Source organism: Mus caroli, chromosome 2 (genome assembly GCF_900094665.2).
Source record: "Mus caroli chromosome 2, CAROLI_EIJ_v1.1, whole genome shotgun sequence".
In the NCBI taxonomy this organism is placed as follows: Eukaryota; Metazoa; Chordata; class Mammalia; order Rodentia; family Muridae; genus Mus; species Mus caroli.
Genome location: NC_034571.1, coordinates 78,301,731 through 78,326,992, shown reverse-complemented (window position 1 = coordinate 78,326,992; position 25,262 = coordinate 78,301,731). Strand labels below are relative to the sequence as shown.

Genomic DNA, 25,262 nt, shown 5'->3' with positions numbered 1-25,262 from the left:
TAATAAAAATATTTTAAAAAAAGAAAACAAAAGAAAATCTAAAAATTGAGAGATACAGTAACCATAAGTTGCATAATTCTGTGCATAGGCTCAGTAAATAATAGAGATAACAGTATCATCCCTGGGTTTCAGAGTGTATGGATGAAAAATCTCTAGTAAACAACAGAGGAAAAGTGAAAAAAATTTGACAAGAGCTCCTAGATTCTGAGGTTAACATAAGGGTAAAACTTCATCCAGTACTACTGGAGTCCATAGACAGAGTAAAGAGACAATGATAGAGAGCACAAGTGGAAGGCTGGTGGATGAGAACTGGCCTCCCAAGTCTCTGAAAAACACATTTTCAATTTTAAAATGCAAGAAGCTGAGAAAACCACAAAAAGTTTACCCAAACAAAGGATTTAATGGGAATTATACCAGTGGAAAATTTAGAACTGTAGAACTATGGGAAAAGCAAGAAAAATGGTAAGTATCTGAATAAATACAATGAGTTATTTCTTGTCTTAGTTCATTAAAATACAGATGAACTTTGAACTCAGCATTTATGAGACTTTACATGAAGATTGCTCTGCATGTATTTGTAATTCACATGACAGACTAGAAAACCAGAAGATGGACACAGAAGCCAGGGGCAGAAGTTAGCCAACTTAACTTGACTGTAATTTAGAGAACATTTCGTCCAATAACACCAGAGTATGCATTTCTCCCAAGCACACATGGAATTCTCATCAAGACAGGCCCCAAAACTAATTTCAATAAAGCTGCAGTAATTTGGGTCATGTAAATTATGTTCTCTAAATATAAGTAGCAGGAAATACCTATAAATATTTAAAGATGAAAAGATAAAATGATCCACAGATCAAGCAAGAAGTTACATGGGAACCTGGAAAATCCTTGAATTAAATGAAAATGTAAGTTAACACAAAAAGGCCCAAGATGAGGGCCTGTTCCCAAAGATACAATAAAAAGAACAAGTGCAGATGAATACCACTTCCCTGACAAATAAAAATGATAAAAACTCAGTAGCAACATCCCAGATTTTCATCTGCTAGAAAATTGATGTTGTACTTGTAAAACTTTCATAAATGGAATCTTTAGTAAAATTTACCCAGTAGCTGTTTCATTGATAAATTTTGCCAAATATTTAATAAAAAGAAACAGCAGTAATTACTTATCTTCTCTTGTAGGGACCCAAGCTAGGGGGATATTTTTCAATTTATATTATGAGGTCAAGATTACTGTGACACCAACAATATCAACGAGCCAGACGCCCCCGCCAGAGCTCCCAGGGACTAAACCACCCACCAAAGAGTACACATGGAGCGACCTATGGCTCCAGCCACATATGTAGCAGAGGATGGCCTTGTCAGACATCAATGGGAGTAGAGGCCCTTGGTTCTGTGAAGGCTTGATGCCCCAGTGTAGGGGAATGCCAGGACAGGGAAGCAGAAGTGGGTGGGTGGGTAGAACACCTCATAGAAGCAGGGCAAGGGAGGTGGGATAGGGGGTTTTCAGAGGGGAAATCAGGAAAGAGGATAACATTTGAAATGTAAATAAAGACAATATCTAATAAAAATTTTCAAAAAAAAAAAAAAGATTTACTGTGGCACTAAAATCAACCAAAACCAGCACATGAAGATTATAAAATACTACTCCTGATGATATAAACCAAAACATTGCCAACAAGCTTAATGAGGTAGCATATCTTTAAAAATATGGAAAATTAAAATATAAATTACCAGTTCACATCTCTTACAAGTGTCTATGAAATCAAATGAAATTAACTCCTTTTGGGTTTAAAATTAATTTCTCCCTTTATTAATATTACAATAACACATGTGGTTGAAATCCTATTTGGGTGTGTTTTTCCACTTCAATGTTTTCCACTTTGCTTCATAATCATGTTTACATATTTCTCATAAGCAATATGTAACTAAATTTTTAAAATCCAATTTGAAGTGGCCTTCTGCCTTTTAGAGGTAAAATTAAGTCATTAGCATTTATTGTTATCACTGTTCTGTTTAGACTTGTTTGTAAGCTCATGTTTATTTTGCTTCATCTGCTCTAATTTCCCTTTATTCTTCCTCTTCCTTGAATTAGAGCAGCAGAGACTGGTTGGGTTGTGTTTGTTTTATACTCTATTGCTTGACGTACAATGTTTATCCCTAAATATTTGGCACGGGTTCTTGACCTCACAGAGTGAAAGTTTATTCCGAGTCAGTCCCTGTTTCCCTCCAGAAAATAAAGATCTGGAAAAGCTTGAGCTCAAATTTTGTTATTGTTGCTTGTGCTTGTTAATTTATTCCTTGACAATTTTGTTCATGTGTGCAATACATTCTAGCCATTCTCATCCCTTCACCCTCTTTTTCCTCCTTCTACTCTCACCAACTTTTCCTCTTCCTTTCATGACTTTTATGGGTTTTTGTTGTGTTTTTGCTTTATGTTCCACTAGGTTTAGCAAGATATTCACATGGACATAAGTGTAAAGCTATTCATTAGACTGTGAGTAACTCATAGGTGGCCACATCACTGAAGGTAATGATTTTGTCTCTGAATAAGGAGAGCTCCTGAATCACTCTCCCATCTATGACTAAATGTCACTGGCTCATGCTTATGCAGGCCCTATGCAGGCAACAGCTGCTAGCTCATGACTCTGCCATGCCATATGACAGCACTTTGATGTCTCCCCATCATTTGGCTCTTACATTCTTTCCATCCCTGCAATATTCCTGACTGTTGGAGAAGGTAATATGGGTGCCTTGCCTAATGCAGAGCACACAACATTCACTTGTTCTTACTATTAACTTTTTAAACAGGTCTTTGCAAAAGGAGCCCTGTCTTTTTAGATTTATTTATTTATTATGTGCATGAGTGTTTTGCCTGTGTATAGATGTGCACCATGTGTGTGCCTGGTGCTTGAGAAGGTCAGAAGATGTCAGATCCTAGAGCTAAAGTTACAGAGAGCGAGGTACCATATGGTGATAGAAACTAAACCATGGTGCCCTGCAAGCAAGCCAAGTCCTCTTAATTGCTGAGCCGCGTATCCATCCCCAGAGCACTACTCTGAAGACACCAATTACTCATTGCCACTGTCATTTTCAGTATTGCATTTTGCATCCATTGTCCATATAGATTGATCTACAGGTTACTCAACATCTTTCAAAGCAAATTAATCCACACATTAATCAATTTCTTTGTTCCTTGCATCTTATTCTAAGCTATCTATTCTTCCTTCTCTTTGAAAATGCATCATTTAATGTTTCCTTCAATAATGTTCTGAGTAATAACCCTAATTAATATTTCCAGTCTTAAAGTATTCTGAGTATCATATTTTCATTTTTCATCTCTAACAAGATGTCCATTGGTCTTGAGCATGGCAAGTAGATTCTGAACCTCACGGCTGACGGGTTCTAAACCTCACCATTCTTACTTTCCAGCCACTATTGTTCAGCTCTGAAAAGATTACTAAGCTCGGTTCCTATGAAACCAAAACACTAGCACACCCCTCTTAAGCCACTGAGCAAGGAAAGCTAGAAGAAGGGAAGGAAGATGATCATGGGATGTACAATTCACAGAGCAAGACTCAATTTATCTGCACACATTTCTCCATGTATAAGAAATATAAGAAATTCTTCCTTCTTGAAGTCAGGAAAAGGTAGACAAAAAAAAAAAAAAAAAAAAAAAAAAAAAAATATCAATCTGGCAGGCCTCGAGCAGCGACATCCTGTTTATCATTAAACACAGTGATGACTTCCTTTCAGCTAAACTTGGTCAACATATTTATCTTTCAAGATGGACCCGATATGACAATGATAGGAGAAATCACTAAGAAAGAANAAAAAAAAAAAAAAAAAAAAAAAAAAAATCTCTAAAGCAAATTGGAGCTATCCAAAGCGTGATTCCTCTGTGAGTCAGTGATGACTTCCTTTCAGCTAAACTTGGTCAACATATTTATCTTTCAAGATGGACCCGATATGACAATGATAGGAGAAATCACTAAGAAAGAAAGATCAGTGAAACCATGAACACTTCCGCAATTTGGTTTCCTTTAAGCTATAAGCGAGATAAGGTGGAAAACAAAGATAAGTATGAGTGTTTTAAATAAAAACTTCTAAGTAGCTGAAAATAATCATTTTTATAATGTAAATTTAGATTTTGAAATAGTTTAGTTTTTCTAATTATAAATTATATAGAATTCCCACTCAAAAGATAGTTAATTTTGCATTTTCCTAGACTTTGGTATATATTTCAGGAAAAAGCAAGACACCAATAACTTTGCTAGGACATAGCAGCAAGATTGTTTATGGGTGTTACTAACATATCAAAACAAGACTGGTCCATTATCACATAAAATACACAAACTCGTCAGAAGGAACATTTCCTATATATATTTATTCAACCATAATCTAAGGGAGTCCTTGTTTGTACTACATTAAAACTGAAACCATTTAGGGAACCTCAAGTAACAATAGAAAGAATGGGACTCTTCCTTTAAAGATAAGTTTCTCCCATCAGGAAATTAAATGTTTCTCCTGGCAGCAAATAAAGTCCACAGAGGAATGTAGGCTCACACGTATACCTCCTCAAAGCTAATCACAAGCCAGGGTTATCCAAGGTTCAGACCAAAGGGAGGGGTAGCCTCAGACTTCCATGTTACTTGAGCATATACACTAATTTAGAAGTATTAAATGAAAAATGATTGTAGTATTAGAAAGGTTTCATTAACAGGGTTAAGTGTAACAAATGAACACTAAAATTTTTACTATGCATGGAAGAGAATGTCATCTATTTAAAAAAAATTTTTTTTTTACAGTCCAGACCTAACACCCATAGCAGTCTGCCCTGTGATAGTTCCTCATCCCATTCCTCCTCCCCTGTCTCTAAGAGGATGGCCCCACCCCACCAGGCCTCCCTACTCCCAGAGGCCTCAAGTCTCTCAAGGGTTAGGTGCATCACTGAGGCCAGACCAGGCATTCCTCTGCTGTATATGTGTCATGTGTCATGAGCCTCATATCAGCTAGTGTATGCTTCCTGGTTGGAGGCTCAGTGTCTGAGAGATCTCAGGAGTCTGGGTTAGTTGAGACTGCTGGTCTTCCTATGGGGTATTTTTCCTCCTCAGGTTCTTCTAGCCTTTATTTTAAGATTTTAGTTTTTGTTTTTAAGTATGTGTATATATGGAAGAGTAGGGGATGTGTACCTGAGTTCAGGTACTCACTAATGCCAAAAGAGGGTGTTGGGTTCTCTGGAGCTGGATTTTAGATGGTTTTGAGCTGCCCAATGTGGGTGCTGGAAACCAAACTGGGGTCTTCTGTTGTTGGGGTACATGTTCTTAGCATCCTCTCCAACCCCTAGGAAAGAGAAAGAAGGAGAAAATAAGTGAGTGACCTTCAGGTCCTCTATGAGTTGTTAAGTCAGGTTTCCAACTGATCTACAATATTGCTGGGCCTCATTTCTCAAACTATAAAGATAAAAATGCTGCATGGTCTATAAGCTTGCTTTGTGGACAGATTGAACGGATATGTGTCATACTGCTCTACATGTTCTCTACTGTTGTATGAACGTCTGTCTGTAGAAAAGAGGCATGCCTGAAACTCAACCACACCAGCACATCGACACTAGACAGGAACAAGGTGCAGAACCCGTGGCTGTCTTCTGTCTTCTGAGAAGTGGCATGGTTAAATGAATGTCTCCTTGCTGTGGAATCCAGGGACTCTGAACATCCCTAGAGAGACATCTAGTGTTTGAAGTAAGAAGAGAACTGAGATTTGTTCATTTGTTTTGTTTTCTATCAGAATAAAATAGTCTGTGATCAAGGAATGAAGACTACACTACAAAAACCGAAATCAACATTACACATCCCTGCCCTCTTATCAAGCATAACAATTATAAGCCTTTTAAGCTTATATTTGAAATCATAAGCAGATACTTATAGAAGAAGACAGAGACAAGGAAGTTTTTTTTGTTTTTGGTTTTGTTTTGGTTTTTGGTTTTTTGGTTTGTTTGTTTGTTTTTAATCTTGAAAATTCCTCTGTAAGGCATTTTTCACCCAGAAAGGAAGAGTTTGGACACACCAAAATTTCGGAGTGGGTCAATTAATAAATCAAAGGTCTCTGCCCTTGAAACTTAACTCAGAGTAAGAAAAAGGCAATTAAAAAGTAGAGGACATTATTACAGTTTGGGTGTGAGATGTCGTCCGTGGGCTTATGTGTGTGAGCACTTTGGTCCTTGGCTGGTGGTGATGTTTCAGGAAGATGTGAGCCTTTGGCAGGTAGAGCCTAGCTAGAAAAAAAAAAAAAGCCCCTGTGGAGCAGACCTTGAGATTGATAGGCCAGCTCCTCTGCTTCCTGTTTCCTCTCTCCTGAGTGTTCACTGAGCTGAGAGCAGTTGGGGAATTCCAGCACAGCCCTGCCATCATGGGTCACCTGCTACTACCATGCCTTCTCTACCACGGAGACTGTATCTCCTCAAACCACCCGCTCAATAAATACTTCTCTTCCTGTGTTTGCCCATAGCAACAACAAATATACATGGGATATTTTAAAAATGAATAATCCAGATGGAGAAAAATAAAATGAAGGAGAGACAGAGAGAAAGCAGTACTGATAAGGTAATGACATACTTACTCTCCCTAACCAAGAAGTGGAAAGTGAAATCATCATTTAACGTTATCTTTCTACAGATGCAAATCCTCTCCCACTGTGAAAAGAATTGGCATCCATCTCTCAGCACTTGGCATTCAAGTTTTTATTTAGAATAAATTGAGTAGTTGAAGCAACTATATTTATGCATAAATATAGGAGGTCTCCAGGTCTCAAATTTCTTATGTGACATTTTTCAATTGCTTTTGCTTGAATTTTTATGCTCTTAATCTGAATTCTCTATGGCCACAAAATAATTCAGTTTCTTCCAGTAATAATGTAACCATTGACCTAGAACAATTTCATATTAGTCAAGAGGTGAGAGGTCTCAGAAATGACATCAAGGACACAATTTAACACACACACAGAAGAGCTTTGTAATGTTCACAATATTGTATAGTCCCATTGTCTTCCATTAACCAGGGGAAGCAATTTATTGATTCAAAAGATGCAACCTGTATATTGCACACATTTTCATATTGCCAATTCCCTATCTGCCTCTGGCCATTTAATCATATTCAAAGTTCAATAGTCACATAATTGGAAATGACTAATTACACACATGATAAAGGAAGAATTGCCTTTCTTTTGCACATTCATTCTACTACTAAGGCCATTATCCACCAAACATTCTTATCCTTTGTCATTTACCCACACACACAAACATTCAAGCATACTCATAAACATATATACAGAACTCAGCACAGAAAAAATATGTAAACTCTTTTAAAATTCAGATGGCATGGTTTTGTTATTCTTAAAGAGGCTGATTTTCAATGCTGTTTTATCTTTAATTGCTGATGAGTAATGAAGTCACTTGTTGAGTCTATAACTTATTCATAAAACTCTGAGGAGTTATAGAAAATAATTCATTTCCCATGACTTTCACATGTTGCCTTCCAAGGCATGGAAATACACCATACCCAGTCCAAATGAGAAAGAATCATGGATGTGAATTTACCTGGCCATTAGAAACGTACTTTATCTCTATATTCATAACAGAATCTGCCTAGAACCTCTCTGAAGGTCCTCTAGCTTAACTGATGATTCTGAAATTCCACTAACTCATACAAAGACTTTCATCAGGGAAACCAAGGACAAGAGGTGTCTGGCCACAACATGGACATGATATTGAAAATGTAGTTTTCACACATGAAACTCAAGAAGAACGAAGACCAAAGTGTGGACACTTTGCCCCTTCTTAGAATTGGGAGCAAAACACCCATGGAAGGAGTTACAGAGACAAAGTTTGGAGCTGAGACGAAAGGATGGACCATCTAGAGACTTCCATACCCAGGGATCCATCCCATAATCAGCCTCCAAACGCTTCTGACACCATTGCATACACCAGCAAGATTTTGCTGAAAGGACCCTGATATAGCTGTCTCGTGAGGATACGCTGGGGCCTGGCAAACACAGAAGTGGATGCTTACAGTCAGCTATTGGATGGAACACAGGGCCCCCAATGGAGGAGCTAGAGAAAGCACCCAAGGAGCTAAAGGGATCTGCAACCCTATAGGTGGAACAACAATATGAACTAACCATTACCTCCCCCCCACCCCGAGCTTGTGTCTCTAGCTGCATATGTAGCAGAAGATGGTCTGGTCGGCCATCATTGGGAAGAGAGGCCCCTTGGTCTCGCAAACTTTATATGCCTCAGTACGGGGGAACGCCAGGGGCAAGAAGTGGGAGAGTGTGGGAAGGGGAGTTGGGGGTTGGTTCTGGGGGACTTTTGGATAGCATTTGAAATATAAATGAAGAAAATACCTAATTAAAAAATAAATTAAAAAAATTTTAAAAATGTAGTTTTCATTTTGCTGTGTAATTCAACTTTATGTCCCAAAGTTCATCCCTAAAACAATAAGAATGAATGCTGTGCTGGAGAAAGAGCTTTGTATTCATAATCCACATCATAGCTGGGTACAAATACTTATTGCATGATTGAGGTCATTGGAAAGGGTTGGTTGGTTGGTTGGTTGGTTGGTTGGTTGGATGGACTTTTTTTTTTATCCAAAAACATCTTCCTTGAAATTATTGGTCAAAAATAGGGTACCAGAGACACTAAAACCAATGCAGTATATTGCCACCTGGATTTGATAGTAAGACATGATTGCGAAAGATACCAAATACTTTGGTCACAGAACTTGGACAAAAGGTTGGTACTGGTGTGGAGGCTGCTTCTGCTGACTACCTTCCATAATACCAGAAGGCGCTGTGAAGGCTGCTGCGAGCAAAAAGTTAACAATGCTCTCTGAACCAGCAGTGAATCCTGTGATTACAGAAATGACTGGCCTGGCAAGATATGTCCAATACTGGTATGAATGTTGTGAGGGTAACAATCCCTTTCTGATTGGATTTAAGGGTCTCTCTTTAGAAATAAATTCATGCCTAGTACTGTAAATCTATCCAAAATCCTGTCTGTGGCTTAGGAACTCAGAGACCCTAGGGATGAACTTTCTACCATCATCAAGGTACATAGAAATTATATGAAACTGCCTTCTAACTACATATCTCTAAAATCATAGATGAATTCAGCACTCAGTCCTTATCAAAGACACAGCTTATCAGAGATAATGAATGGCAGTTAATACTCAGTCATAAATGGGTCATTATATCATACAAATACCATCATGAAAAGGAAGCAGAAGACTATAAGAAGAGAATCTGTGGAGGACTGGGATGAAATAGTGCCGGATATTACAGGGCTATTACACTCGTGAATTCACAGCAAGGTCTGTGCAAGACCCACAAAGACCACACCAGTCAACAGTCCCTAATGGGTGGGAGGAGCACACAGCCTCCACCTATAGCTGAGGAGCTAGTGATGGTTGAGAGCTGCCACAGGTGGAGGAAAGGGAGTTTTCGTGAGGAGTGTGGCTTCTGGTAGGTCGATCATGGTCCCACACCTGTGCATGTATGGATAGCACTAATTGGACTTACTGAATTATGAAAGAGACAGGAAATAGAGAATGGGAGAGAGGAGAGACATAAAGTTGGGAAGGAGACATGAAAGTATCTGGGGGAACTGAAGCAGGGAGTGGAAGTGAATATGACTAAAATATTTTGTATGAATGTATAAAATCCTCACATGATGAATTAAAAATAATAGGTTTTGTTAAATCTTACTAGTGATTTCTGGTCTGATGTCTGCAATAATATTGCACAAAAATATGTTGGAGTGCATTTTCAGCGATGCACTTAAAAATTAAAGATTACAAAAATAGAAATCCATGCTGTGAGGTAATAGCATGAACCAATTAGCACGTAAAATCTCTACAGGACTCACATTCTTTACAGCTCACAGTAACTCTTTGAGACAGATTAATCTTTTTATTAAAGGTGAGGATACTAAGACTATGAGAATTTAGAAAGTTTCTCAAGTAGTTAAAACTGGTTTGCATTCACTCTAAATCTGTTTCTCCATTATGATTGGTATCTTGAAATAAAATGAGTATATATAATTATCCAAAGCTACCAGTCAATAAGTTGACTAGTGAAAAGAACAAGAAGTTCACAGAAGAACCATAAATGACCAGCAAGTATTTTGAAAAGAGCTCAATATTCCTAGTTATCAGTGAAACTCAAATTCAAACTACTTTGCCATATTACCTCACCTAAATCAGAATGGCTATCATCATGAAATCCAACAACAAATGCTGGTGACGATATGGAGAAAGAAAATGCTTATCAAGTTAAAATGTGCTACAGACACACAGAGAAATCCTTCATAAAGAAAAATAAAGTAATGAACTTTGCAGAAAAATAAATTTCTCTCAGATAAATTCTCAGACTTTGAATGGCCCCATTTTCCAAATTTTGAGAATGTTCAAGAGAAAATGCTTCAGAGTTGTATTTATTTGATTTTATAAAAATATATGTGTGAAATATTTCATTAATTTTTGTGTTATTTGATGCTATGATTCTCAAATAGAATGAATTTGATATAGGAGAATTGGAAATATTTTATACTAAGTGGCTTAAAAACCAACTTTTAGATACTATACACATTTATAATTCTTAGTTTTCAAAGATTTTTGTTTTCTCTGCACATTTTTAGCCAAAAATATTTTTTAAAATGAAAATTCAAGAATCTTTTACTTTGACGAAAACATAAAATTTAATTTCTTCTTGTATAATCATTTTCTATTTAATAGAAAAACTCTAGACTGCAACCTTTGAAAGTAATACCAAGTGTGAAATTCAGGTGAAGTAATCCCACTTCCTACGTCATGTGTAGGTATGGTATGGGCAGCCTGGTGCTTCAGCTCAGAGACAAGCTAAGAAGTCCCTAACACACCATCTTGAGGACTTCCTCTGCATGTTTTCTGTTAACATTCTATCTTAATAGCAATCAGGTAGGCATTTCTTGTGCAGCAAACTCTTAACTCCATTTCTTCAAATGTGTTTTTCAAAGTACTTTAATGAGAACAGTGAAGGGACTATGAGCTATTGTGGACAGAAGGATGTTTGAAGTCACACATGTTAAAATTCTATCAAAGACATAACTAATCAGACTTGTGTGACATGCACATGAAGGGGAACATGTTGTAATTACCTTATAATCTCAAAAACTTAAAAGTAAAATAAATAAATAAATAAATAAACAAACGAATAAATATGGTTTGAATTGCAAAAGGGTATTCTGTGTCACGTCAGAGGCAGCATTGTTAGTTCTAGCAGGTTCACACACGTGGGAAGAAGGCAAACATGAAAAGAAAGAGAAGGACAAAGCTTGAAACAAAGAATCTTCCACCGGCACCTAAGTAACTACAGTCCCCAGTGCTGACTCTCTCACCCCACTGCTAGGCACAGCCTTGAACTCAGAAATGACTGTGACGAAACGAAGATTAATACCTAGTCCTTCCGCTGTAAAAGACTGAGTGCTGAAATTTCTGCTCTGAAGCTAAAAATGAGTTCTTAGACTGAGTCAGCAGCATCCGGTGACTCAGCGGAAGTAGCTCTGCTCCTCCCACTGCAACAGAGCCAACGCTACATTTTATCCTCCTTCCTAAAGCTACCTTTAACCTACTGCTAACTATTCAGTTCTGCTTTCTGCTTAGTTCCTTGTCATTATCTTCTAACAATTTATACATAATCCCCACAACAGTAAGACATGTTACTGATTTACCGAGCCATTTATTTCCATTGATTTTGTCTTTACAAACAGCTTCCATTGACATAGGTTTTTTTTTTTTTTATGTACTATAACCAGACTTTGCTTTGAACCTAAAAATGTCTATTTATCTGCCTGACTTCTTTTATATCTTCTATTCATTTTCAGCATTTGAATAACTTCTGACTCTATCAAGCAGAAAGTCCTATCTCCTGTGGGTTCACACAACACAAATATTTCTAGTAGGGGCAGTGCTGGCGCATGATTGAAGGTAGACAGCTGGAACTCATTTTTAGATTATTTAATAGTTTCAGAGAGCATTTCATTTCATACACAAAAACCATAACATTGAACACATAGGGTGAAATAGAATGTAAATTATAATGTAAATATTAATGTTTGTATTAAGGTTAGAATCAAATTAGAAAATCAATGATAAAGTTACATGAAAAAGAGGAAGGCTATATTTAGAGCATGAAGATTGTATCTCAGGAGGCAATTGATTTAAGGGTATTTCTTTTTTAGATATAGTCAAAGTCCCAGAACAAGAGTTAGTAAGTTATATACACTCTCTGACTTTGTCAATGAATAAAAAGCCAAAGCACCACATCTACGGGATAACCACACACTCCTAAAGATTGGGTTGATTTGGTTACTTCAAACTTTGCTTCCCAACTCCGCTGAGCCAGCTTATTATTATTTCAAAACACCATTGAAAGATATAATCGCTGAGAAACAACTTTTCTAGCTGTAAAAATATTTTTGTTTAATGTTACCAGAACCTAGATTTGCCTTGAGATTTATGACATTAACATTTTTCTCTTCTGAAGAACTGTCATTAATTGTGACTAATACTGACCTTATAACTTGTAACGGTGTAAATAGTGTAATTTCAGTAACTTAGTTTTTACTAGACCAAGGTACTGTTCATGTATTTTTAACTAGACCAGGATAATAAATATGAACATTAATTTTTTTTCTCAAGTTGCTTACTTTTTGCTCTGCAAAAGTTTCAAAACTGCTGTTGGCTTTACAAGCTGCAGGGAAATTAACAGGACTTAACCACATTTTAAGTCATATATTCAACAGTAGAAAGAAGAGGAAGAGAATTTAGACTCTAAGACAAGGGACTTAATGAGCATGAGTTTACCCAAACAACCCAGAGAATAACAGATTCTCTGCAAACTTCAATGGTAGAGAATGTAGATATTGTCCTTTCCCAATGACGCCCATTTTTACCATGCCCTTGTCCTCTGACCTTTACCACCATTGTTACAGTCCACTCTGCTTTTCTTTCTCCTTCATCTCAGTTAACATGAAACCCTCTGTCTTCTACAGTGTCAAAATCCAAAATGACAATTAAGAATAGAGGTTGAGTTAAGCAAATGCACTCCAGAAAATGCACACTCTTATAAATATTTCATTCTGTTAAAGTATTCTTAACAGTTTCATATTCTTTAAATGGAGAAATAAACTAACCAAAATTCCCTAACTGGAGTTTTCCGGGTAGTTTAAAAAAAAAGCAAAAAAAATACTTTATTCATAAAGTTTTAAAGTAAAATACTGGTTACCAGAGATTAGGAAAGTAGTGGATAGAGAAGTCTATGGAAAAGCTGATTGGTTAGCATGAAGTTCCAGTCAGAGAATCAGAGAGGAGCAAAAAGTTATATGTGCGTAAGAGGACGGTAGCCAATAATGATGCTCTGTATATCAAGAAGTTGGAAAGAAACTATTGTAAACACTTTCATTATAAAGAGATGTAAAAAAATATAAATATGTAGAGGCCATGTATATTTAATCTAACAAACAATAAAAACCTGTGCATTTAAATATCCCATGAAGGGAAAGGCTTTCCTTAGTTTCCTTGTAGGGACCAATTGAAGAGCCAGCCTCCCTCCATCTGAGGCTTAAAAGACATTTTTATACTAAAGACAAATAGGTTCATTCTTGTTTTTGATAAATCTGTTTCTCAAGGATTGGGCTATGCCCCACCTGCAAACTTGACTACAGATGGTTGTATATTGTCTGTTCCAGAAATGGCAATCAAGTGTTTATTTCAAAAAGTTGCTTATAGCCATCTTGTAATCCTACCTTTGTTTCAAAAGGTTATATGACCACCTATGACTACCTTGTTATGACTACCTGTTGTTATAACTACTTTGTTAGAAGCCTACCTTGCAATCTCTTTGTTTCAGGAAGGACTAACTGGTTGTGCTAATGTTCTGCTCTTATTTTGCCCACCTACCCCTGAGCTATAAAAGCCTTGTCTTCTTCATGTCCAATGCTGATCTCTCAAATCCCACCTTAGGGGAAGACAGCCAGTGTATATAAATTAAAAAGCTTTAATTAATTTCTTGCTTTAATTAATTTGGCCATGATGATTTGGGTCAGTGGTCTTTCTCCCATCTTTGGGATTAACACAACCATCTTAGCAATGACTGAAGCATAAAAGGATAAAACAGTGCTGTCTTATTGCTTTCTTTCATTGGTACCTGCTAGAAAATGAAGCATACCTTCTGGTCTGTCTGGGCCAGCACCCTGAGCAGCCCTTGGACACAAACTCTGTAGCCAGCCCCACAATACCCGGAGGGAGCTCCACTCCTAGGCGCTCTAACATGCCCAGGATCAGAGGATCCCAGGAGCTTGGACACACCCAGGATCTCAGGATTGCAGGATCCCAGAATCACAGGATCACAGAGACACCCTGACTGGAAAGGTTCTGACACAACCAGGATCACAGGAAGGACAGACTCCAGTCAGACATAGCCAGGATAGGTAGCATAAGAGATACCAGATGGGAGGAGACAAGCGTAAAAACATAAGCAACAGAAACCAAGGTTACTTGACATCATCAAAACCCAATTCTCTCACCATAGCAAGTCCTGGATACCACAACACACCAGAAAAGCAAGATTCAGATCTAAAATCACTTGTCATGTTGATGATAGAAGACATTAAGGACATAAATAACTCCCTTAAAGAAATACAGGAGAACATGGGTAAACAGCTAGAAGCCCTTAAAAAGGAAACACAAAAATCCCTTAAAGAGTTACAGGAAAACACAATCAAACAGGCAAAGGAAAGGAACAAAACCATCCAGAGTCTAAAAATGGAACTAGAAACAATAAAGAAATCACAAAGGGAGACAACCCTGGAGTTAAAAAACCTAGGAAAGAGATCAGGAGTCATAGATGCAAGCATCACCAACAGAATACAAGAGATAGAAGAGAGAATCTCAGGTGCAGAAGATTCCATAGAAAACATTGACACAACAGTCAAAGAAAACTAAAAAAGCAAAAAGCACCTAACCCAAAACATCCAGGAAATCTAGGACACAATGAGAAGACCAAACTTAAGGATAATAGGTATAGAAGAGAGTGAAGATTCCCAACTTAAAGGGCTAGTAAATACCTTCAACAAAATTATAGAAGAACACTTCCTTAACCTAAAAAAAGAAATGCCCATGAACATAAAAGAAGCCTACAGAACTCCAAATAGACTGGTCCAGAAAAGAAATTCCTCCTGTCACATAATAATCAAAACACCAAATGCACTAAACAAAGAATTTTAAAAGCAATAAGGGAAAAAGGTCAAATAACAGACTCTCAATCACCATAGACGGAGAAAACAAGATATTCCATGACAAAACCAAATTTACACAATATCTTTCCACAAAACAGGCCCTTCAAAAGATAATAGATGGAAAACACCAACACAAGGAGTGAAACTACACCCTAGAAGAAGCAAGAAAGTAATCTTTCAACAAACCCACACAAACATCACTCCACCTCTAACAAGAAAATTAACAGGAAGTAACATTCACCTTTCCTTAATATCTCTTAATATGAAAATTAATATTACCAACAAACACTTGTTGATTGAAATTCAAAAAATATGAGGAATTAGAAATTTGTCGGCTGTCATCACGTGGTCTCTCTAATTTGGTAATGGGAGAAATAGGTCCAATACTCTTCAATCCATATACACTTTCTGCTTGTTTGTACATGACATGGTCTTGCTGTGGGCCACATAATGGCCTTGGAATCGTGCTTCTCATTTCTCAGCCTCTCTATTAGTAGGATTGTTTATTTGATGTTTTTACACTATACTATGGTTTTCAGAACAGCTTACATATTTCAAAAAATTTTATACAGCCAAAAGAAATGTAGACAATTAATTTGGGAGGTGGCTTGTAAGAGAACAGCAAAGAGTGAGACTGAAGTCTTTGCTTGATATTTATAATTATTGTATCAATTTTGAAGAAGAGGACTTTATAAGTTACTCTTATTCTGAGATGAATGCTTTTCAAAACCATCACAGCCAATGAACCAGAATCTTACCTTCACCTAACGTCTGTGCCACCCTCCAAGCAGAACCATTGTTCATTGAAACAGTTGATGAATGACTTCATGGATAGATTATCATAATTCACACAACATTTCTTAAATGGATGTAACCTGTTCCCTGTGAGCAGAAAATGACGTCAATCACTGAATTCAAATAGCTTTGACCGTAGCAGGAAATTTGTATCCAAAAATCGTGCCTGCAATTCATTCCTTGGCACAACAGAACTGTCAACTCTTAGCTTATCTACTATGGAGGTAAAATCCTTTGGTGAAGTGAGGGACATTCAAGTACAGCCTTATTACAATGAACTCCAATGTCCAAAAACTGTTCTTATTTTGTGTTTGTACCACAATAAGAGCCAAGGTTTTAAGCTCTACTAAAAACAAAACAAACAGACAAACAAACAAAAAGACTTTATGTTCATTAAAAAACTAATAGTGATTATTTTAAAATATCATACAGTTGTTTTATATCAAACAACTTTTATAATACTCATTTTTATTGTTATAATATTTTATAATTTTAAAGAATATGATAAAAAATGTAAGGTATTGCAGGTTTTGAAGGGGGGTCTCTGAGATGAGTTAGGTACAAAAGGGAAAAAAAGAATGTGATGTAAGTCTATTTGCTCAAAATATGTTTTTAAATGTTAACAAAAAAACAAAAACAAACAACAAACAAACAAACAAACAACAAAAAAATAAAAAAAATAAATGTTAACAAATTCAGATGAATTGAAATTATGTATCTTTTCTCAACATAATGCAATAAAACTTAATCAAAAAAAGAAAGAAAATGAAGCATAGATCTTTGTTAGGGTCTATAATATTTACATAAGTGACTTAAATGTAGTATTTATCCAATTAATCTTTCAATTAAAATAACAGCATTAATATTCATAAATATCTCCTAAACTTAAACTTACTTTTAAAGAAAAATGTAAAGGCTTACAAATCTTGGCCAACAGAACAAACCTCTTTTCTCTTATCCACTTGTTTCCTCCTTACCCACTACCTAGCTGAACAAAAATGTCCAGTTAAAATATGGAAGTTTGGAAGAATGGTAAGAGAAACTCACCTAAAAATTCAGGGTCAAACAGATAGGATAGAGATGAAGTCAACTATTGGTATTCCCTTATTTTACAAATGAATTTAAGGGAAATTAAGGTGCTGTGGTTGCTTATTTTGACTCATTCATTAAAATTGTTATTCAGAAATCACTTTGAGGACTAGTTTTCAAAAGGAATTTCCATTTCAAAGAAAATTATGTAAATGCATAAAGGATAAATAGGAGTCACTTATTATTCATTATGCTAAAAATCCAAGCAGGCACAACTTATTTGGCTCCTTTGAATCTAACCTATGTGTAAGTTGAATATACCCTATAAATTACTCAATATGAAGGCATGTGCTCCATTCCGATACCATGGAGATAGAGTATTAAATTTTACTACAAATAAAAGCATGTAGCTAGGATGTGTTTTTGCCTGTTTGAATCCGATATAAAGGTTCAAGTTGACATACAGTCTGCAGTGGAATGAAAGGGAGAAGAAACAAATTTTTTAAAAGTCTAGATCATTCTGTTTCACACTTCAAGTGACAAGGGGTCATTGTTCTTGTTTTTCCATTGTCAGCCAGTTCACTCTCCTTGCTGGATTTTCTTCCAGAATAGCTGGTGTTGGAGGACATGTCTCATTCCTTGTTGGAAGGATGATGTGTGACTGCCTTCCTCTACTGACACAGGTTTCTCAGTGTCTCCTAGGTTTGGCTGAAATCTTCAGCTCAGTTTCTGGAGCAAATGAGCTTGCAAGTATTCACCTTCAAGGCTTAGGGGGACTTCATTTTTTTTCATCTGAATTTCTCCTGGGTATCCTTAGGAAACCTGTCAAGTGTTTGTGTTTGTCCTTGACAGAATGCTCATGGATGTCACACGTGCTGTGACTTATATTTGTAAAGAGATTTACATTTCAAAATGTTCATAGAATCATTATAACAACTTTATGGTAGAAGCAGGGAAGGATCTTTATACCCTTTTGGATAAGAAATAGTTTGGAAGAACTCTTATGGGCTGTATCAAAGACATACCCCAAACTAGTGCTTTCCCTCTTCTGGGACCTAGTACACATGTTTGTATTAATACAAACTTATAAAACAGATGCTATTTGTAATAGTACCATAGCACAAGAAGGGGAGAAGAAAAAGAAGGATAAGGAGAGAGAGAGAGAGAGAGAGAGAGAGAGAGAGAGAGAGAGAGAGGAAGGAAAGAAGGAAGGAAGGAAGGAAGAGAGAGGGAGAGACAGACAGACAGACAGACAGACAGACAGACAGAGACAGAGACAAAAAGGAAATTGTAAGGAAAATCAACTGTATTTTTTTTTTCTGAACAGCTTCTAAGATTAAATTACTCATGTAGGTAAACTGCTTGTTTTGAAACTTGCAAGGAATTGCTCAAAACAACAATTGTGTGTATGTGTGTGCGTGTGTCTGTGTGTGTGTTGCTTGTTTTTTAATGGAGCATAGAGTACTTTGGCCCAAACAAGCAGTTTCTCACCCTTAATTCAGTAACAGACAAAAGATACAAGTCAAACAACAAAAGGACTTTTTGAATTCCCACAGTGTTTTCACAAGTCCTCCCACTCCCTTCACACAGAGGCTGCCTCTAAACACAAGTGCCACCTTTATCTTAAAGGTCCAGGACATGTGGGTATCAGCAAAAGTCTGCTCAGCACTTCTCTCCCAGTAGGAAGCTGTAAAATTCCAGACACACTGTACAATGCAGCTCTTATTTAGAAAAGGAAGGGAAACCAAAGGCATGAGACAATATGTTATTTGCTTTTAGTGCTTCTTACACTTAAGTTATTTGACTCAGGCTGCAAGAAGCAGAGAGAGATAACCCCACTTGAGGCTCCTCCTAAACTTCAAAACTCTGTCAAGGGTTTGAATAAAGATGGAGGATGTCTGCTGCCTTCGATAAGAAAGTGTAAAAGACAGGACAGAGCCTTAGGAAGTGGAAAGATACACAAAAGTGTGTTCATTACTCAGCCTCGCAAAATTACGATAAAGAACAGTTGCCTTACTTGAGTGAGGATAAAAATGAGAAGTCTTAATTATGGAATATATGTGCTGGCCATAACAGCAATCTAAGTTTTAGTAATAGGACAAGTAGCTATTCTTGTTTTTACTTCTTTTATTAAATTTGAGGATACGTGCTTCACTTTCATTAAACTTACTACCTAACTATAATAATATGTGTCAAAGGTTATTAAATTTTTATTGGAGGCTTTTATTAATTAAAATAAAATATTTGAAAATAGGTTTTAAATTCTATGACTCTAGGGATTGTGGCATAGCATGCCTTGAAGTGTTTCACATTATAAAACCTTAAAGGTTTTCTACTTTCATCATATTAAAAGAATTCTACCTGTTTTTTCTTTTTTATTAGAGAACAATTTGTTTGTTTTTATTGCTTTTTAATTTTTTTAAATCTGTTTATCTGTTACTGTAGGTGTATAAATGTTTTGCTTGCATCTCTGATGCCTGCAGAAGTCAGAAGTGGAAGTTGGATCCCCTGGAACTGGAATTATGAATGGCTGTGGACCAGCATATGGGTGCTGGGAACTGAACCTAGACCCTCTTCAAGTGCAATAAATGTTTTCAACCACCACACCATCTCTCATCAACACCGACACCATTTCTCATCAATCAACCACCACACCATCTCTCACCAACCACCACACCATCTCTCAAGCACTGAATTTTTTTACTGCTATTGTTGTTATGATTTCTTCCTTTTGACGGATTATAATTATATTTTCCTCCTTTTTTTCTCCCTCCAAGCCCCTCCTTGCATTCTTTCAAATCTATGGCCTCTTTTTTTCATTATTTGTTGATATATGATACATCAGGAATTCTCTCTATAAGTAAGAGAAAGTATTCTAACCCAGTCAGATAGATGTTTAAGTTTTAGAAATTTAAACATAACATAATTTTTCAAGTTTTCTTATCACAAGAACTATGAAGTAAGAATATTGCATGAATAAAATTTAATATTTGATTTTTAAAATCCAATCTGAACTCAATAGCCCATATGGAATCCTGTATTTTAAATCACTTTGATAAAAATAAATGAATGACTACAGGCTAGTAAATCATAATTTGAATGACTGTTTACATGCAAAGTAACACTGAGATGACCATTTTTTGTGATTCTGCAGGTAGTTAATTTAGCTGTTTAATTTTGACTTAAAAAATAAAAGGTAAAATGTCTTAACAACATCTAGCTCTTTCTAACTTGTGAATGCCTTCAACACGGGAATGGTGTAATACAGACCTTGAATGACTGCCTAGCACAAGGCTTAATAATTATGTTCAAACAAAACAAAATTTTAAATTGATAGGACTGACCAAAATGTAACATAAGTACTTAGAGAGTGCCTATAATATAGTGCACACACTGAAGTGTAAACTGATTTTTAGTGAAAAGTGAAAGAAGCATGTGGGAAGACATAGCAAGAGCTCCACAGCTCTGGCTGACAGAGGTGGGAGGTGCAGAGCCAGTGAGAGGCCACTGTCACAACAGTATAACCCAAATCTACAATGTCCTGTAGTATAAAAGGCAGCAGTATAACACAAATGAGAGCCAACAATGCCAAGGTGTGCAGACTGGGCCATCAATATCAGAGGCACTTGATGTGGTCATTAATATGGAGACTTTGAGACTCCAATAAGATCTTCTGGTAACAGCTGTCATTGAATTTGTGTGTTTTTAACAGGACCCTCAGACAATTTTCATAGAAACTTCAACTTGGAAATCACTTGCTAAAACCTTATAAGCTGCCTTTAAATTTTCTCCATGATTTATATGAAATCTTTAAAAGTCTACTTTATTTAAAAAACAAAAAGCAGAAAAACTGTTGAAGATGGGCAGTGGTGGGGCACACCTTTAATCCCAGTACTTGGGAGTCAGAGGCAGGCAGATTTCTGAGTTCGAGGCCAGCCTGGTCTACAGAGTTCCAGGACAGCCAGAGCTATACAGAGAAACCCTGTCTCAAGAAAAAAAAAAAAAAACCTGTTAATAGTTTTTAATTTCCACTATTAAGTGGAAATGGTAATACCTACTTCATGATGAATTAAATAAAATAACATGTTAAGTTTTGGGCACATTTTCTAGTGCATGGTGAATCAAATATTAGTTAGTATTAATAAGCTAGAAATAGAACTGGACATCTATAGGTGTCAAGCCTGTAATTGCTGTCAGACTGTGCACACAATGTGCTGATTCAACACTTTGTTATTGGATGTATTGACATGGTTCTTTATAGACTATTCAAAATTGTCCATCAAAAAGCCAGTCATAGATGGATGGCTCTATTAGTAAAGTTCTTGGCTCACATGTAGGAGGACCTAAGTTGGATCCCTAGAGACCATGTAAAAGGCTAGACATGTTGGCATATGCTTATAATTCCAGCTGTTGGGAAACTGAGATGGGCAGATTACTGAAGCCTGTTTGGCAGACAGTCCAGCCTACTTGGTACAGGTTTAGGCCAATGAAAGATGCTGTCACAAACAAATAATAAAAAGTGCCTGAAAAATGACACCCACAGTTATTTTCTACATTCTAGATGTACATGAACACACCTGTATGTGAACACACACATACATATGAACACGTATAAACACACCACACACACACACACATGTACATATAAACACATACAAACACAGATACACACAAAAAAAGGTAATCACAAAGGACTACAGCTTAATTATTTTAATTATTTGGAATAACCTCCAGCAAGGGTCAATAAAGAGTTGGGAAAAGTCAAACCCGAGAAAAATGTACTACCAACACACTGGAGATGATTGCAGCGAAGATAAATACAAAACATGCAAAATAGCATTGTGAAGATGTGTGACTCAATTATTTCTGTATTAAATCATCATCCGTAGATCTAGGCTATTCATGATAACTCAGAATATCCACTTCTCCATAGAAAACCCAGCAAGCACCAGCGTGACCAGGTGATAGGAGTTAAAGCTACCAGTGATAAGTCATGCTGATGACAGTCAGCCCACGAGATGTAATAGAATAGGGCACTTGGCTTCTGTGAAATCCTTTACAGAAACTAATGACTCCAAACTGGTAAGGACCAAAGAACCATAAAATTTTGGGAAGCTTTCTGTGAAAACCATGAGCCAATACACCTTGAAACAGTCAGCATCAAGAAAAAACGAGTCTGCGAATAGTTATAGGCTTGAGAAACAGGGAGACTTAGTAACTGAAAACTGGTGGGGGATGCTGCATGGAGTTTCACAGTAGGAAAGAGAGAGGTGTGAAATTTCAAGGCCAGAGCTTGGTTTGTAGATTCTTAGTCCTGCAGATTCATTAGAGTTGTGTAAGATGTCAACAAAAGAGGGAACTGGCTTAAGGGGGGACAAGATGCTCTTACTGCAGTTGCAGCTTTTCTATGAATCTGAAAGTAGCCCAAAGTAAAAGGGCTTAACCTTAAAAGGTCTTTTTCAGCTCTACAGCTGAAAATAGGGACCATCAAGCAGTGGAGAGATGGAAATATGGATTAAGATTCCAGCATGACCTTCTATTCTAACAGCTTCCAGTATAAACATCTGGACTTTGGATAAATTATTATAGATGTGGTTTTAAGTAAACCATCTTTTACATTATATTTTACTGATACATAAAGTTATACATATTAACAGGGTAGAGTATAACATTCAACGTGTACATAATGTTTAAATCAAATCAGACATATTTATCTTCTCCAACTATTTATTATTTTTTCATGGTTAAAAACTTGCAAAATCTTTCTAATTTTATAGCTTATTTCTGGCATCCTCAGTTAACATATGTTTATTAGCATATCAGTACTCTTTATAACTAAGTTTGTGTGTGTGCGCGCGCGCGTGTGTGTGTGTGTGCGTGTGCGTGTGTGTGTGTGTGTGTGTGTGTGTGTGTGCGCGCGTGCGTGCGTGCTCATACATGTGTTTCAATTACTGGAGAATTTATAATCCATGAATAATCCATGAATTTATGTGTGTTTGTTTGCCAGGAGGCACTCGTGAACCCCAAAGCCCACCAAGGAGCCATTTCCAATGTAATAGCATTAGGGTCTCTTTATTACAAGCTCAGGCCTGGGCTCTCCTCTAACCCAATCCTGACACACAGCAGGATGGGAAGAGAAGGCAGAGCAGCCTTGAACCCACAGGTGGGTGCTCTAAAGCAAGACTGAATACAATCACAGTCTGAAGGTACATCTGAAGCAATCAGACTAATCTTTGATTAACTGTTGTTAAGAAGTAGCTAGGTAGTAATTTTGGCCAAGGACAAGCCATGGTATCCTTCCCTGTACATGGGTGTAGCTTGAGTTCTGTTGCAGGTCAAATTTTCAGGCTTCTTAAATTTCTTTAAGATGGGGGCCAGTCCCAAGATGGAGTAGGTTTGGCCTCTCAAGTTAAGCAACTGCTGTACTACTGAACTATATTCTCATCCCTAGGCAACTGTAGCATAATACCACTGATCAAGCTCATCTTTCTGTGTTTGGCTTACTTGAGCTTATGAAAGTTAAGATTTTTATGATATCTAAAACAAAATATATACTAAAGATAATTTTTAAATGATAGTAATACTTTGACTGTTAAAGAAAAATTTGTTTAACCGTGAACTGAATTTCACTTGAATTTGTTTTCAAAATGCTTATTACCTTTTCAATGACAGAAGTCCCAGCCATGTGCTCAGTGATTAAACTTCATCAGCAATTGACAACACCTCCTTTTACTCCTATTCAAAAGATAAATAAAGAGAAGTCTGACCCAGGAGGAAGCGTTTTAAATTCAAGTACTTTAATCTTTTACAGATGAAATGTACGAATATAATAATATCCTTTTATAATTCCATTGAATTGATATGATAAGAAAGGACTCAACAGAAAATACAGATTGTATGGACAGATATTTCACAGAATGGTAATTTCACAGGCTTATAATATATAAAAAGACACTTAATCACATCAGTGTTCAAATATAATTGGCAAAAAGTCCTGCAGATAGATGCATTAAGCTGAAGCAAGAGATCAAATTCCTAGCTCCATCTCCCTGACCCAGACAAGCTGCAGCCTGTGATCTTTGCCAGATTAGTAGTGTGGAAGAACATCTGGGATGAGGACATGATCCAAGGCTCTGGGCACAACCCAAACTCTCTGTGCTCATCAAGCACAGGGTCAGTGTTTCCTCTACAGCGGGAAGTTTACAGTGCAGATTAGTGAGTGCATACTACACACATTGTTGGACCAAAAATATTGATTGAGCAACTGATTATGTCAATGATGGCCCCAGCAACATAACCCAATAACTCCGGGTCACACGAAAAGACTACACAAAAAATAAAGACACGCTACATCTGAATCTGCTACCAACTCTTTACTGCTCAAAAGCCAAGAGCCCAAGAAAAGCCATCATCAAGGAGGCAAGGTATTTCTCCTGCTCAAATATTCATTTCTTCCATTGCACTTCCATCTAAATCTGTTACTAAAACTATTCCGCTCCATCAACCATTTCAAGTACTGATACCAAAGACATAGTGTGTCTGATTGAATATCCTGGAGAGTACATTGAAATCTAGTTATACAAAGTAAACTCCAGCTATCAGTCAGATAAACACATTGTACTGGCTAGTTTTATGTCAACTTGGCACAAGCTAGCATCATCAGAGACAAGGGAGATTCCACTGAGAGAATGCCTCCATAGAATCAGACTGTAGGCAAGGCTGTAGGACATTTTCTTAATTAGTGATTGATAGGGGAGGGCCCAGAGTATTACGAGTGGGAGTCCTCCAGGGCTGGTGGTCCTGGGTTTTATAAGAAAGCAAGCTGAGCAAGCTGTGAAGAGCAAGCCAGTAAGAAGCACCCTCCATGGCCTCTGCATCCGCTCCTGCCTCTGTGTTCTTGTCCTGCTTGAGTACTTATCTGACTTCTTTAATGATGAACTAAAATATAGAAGCGTAAGACAAATAAATCCTTTCCTCGGGAAGTGCCGCCCTAGGCGGCGGAGTAAGCGTGCAGCGGGTCCTCGAGGTCCTTGGCCATGAGAGGGGTCCGGGCCAGGCGCGGCGCCCTTGTTGTCGCTGTCAACGAAAAGTTGGGAGGAGATGCCTGT

General features: G+C 37.1%; 1 long non-coding RNA gene across 1 annotated transcript in view; it reads right to left on the bottom strand.

The window, feature by feature from the left end:
• The window catches only part of LOC115029391, a 53,542-nt gene extending 29,652 nt beyond the window's left edge, over positions 1-23,890 (bottom strand). The window contains exons 1-2 of the long non-coding RNA XR_003834943.1: positions 23,813-23,890; positions 5,195-5,345 (exon numbers count right to left, since the gene is read on the bottom strand). This is a non-coding gene — a long non-coding RNA (uncharacterized LOC115029391). The remainder of the gene's footprint in view (positions 1-5,194; positions 5,346-23,812) is intronic.
• Positions 23,891-25,262: the final 1,372 nt, after the last annotated feature.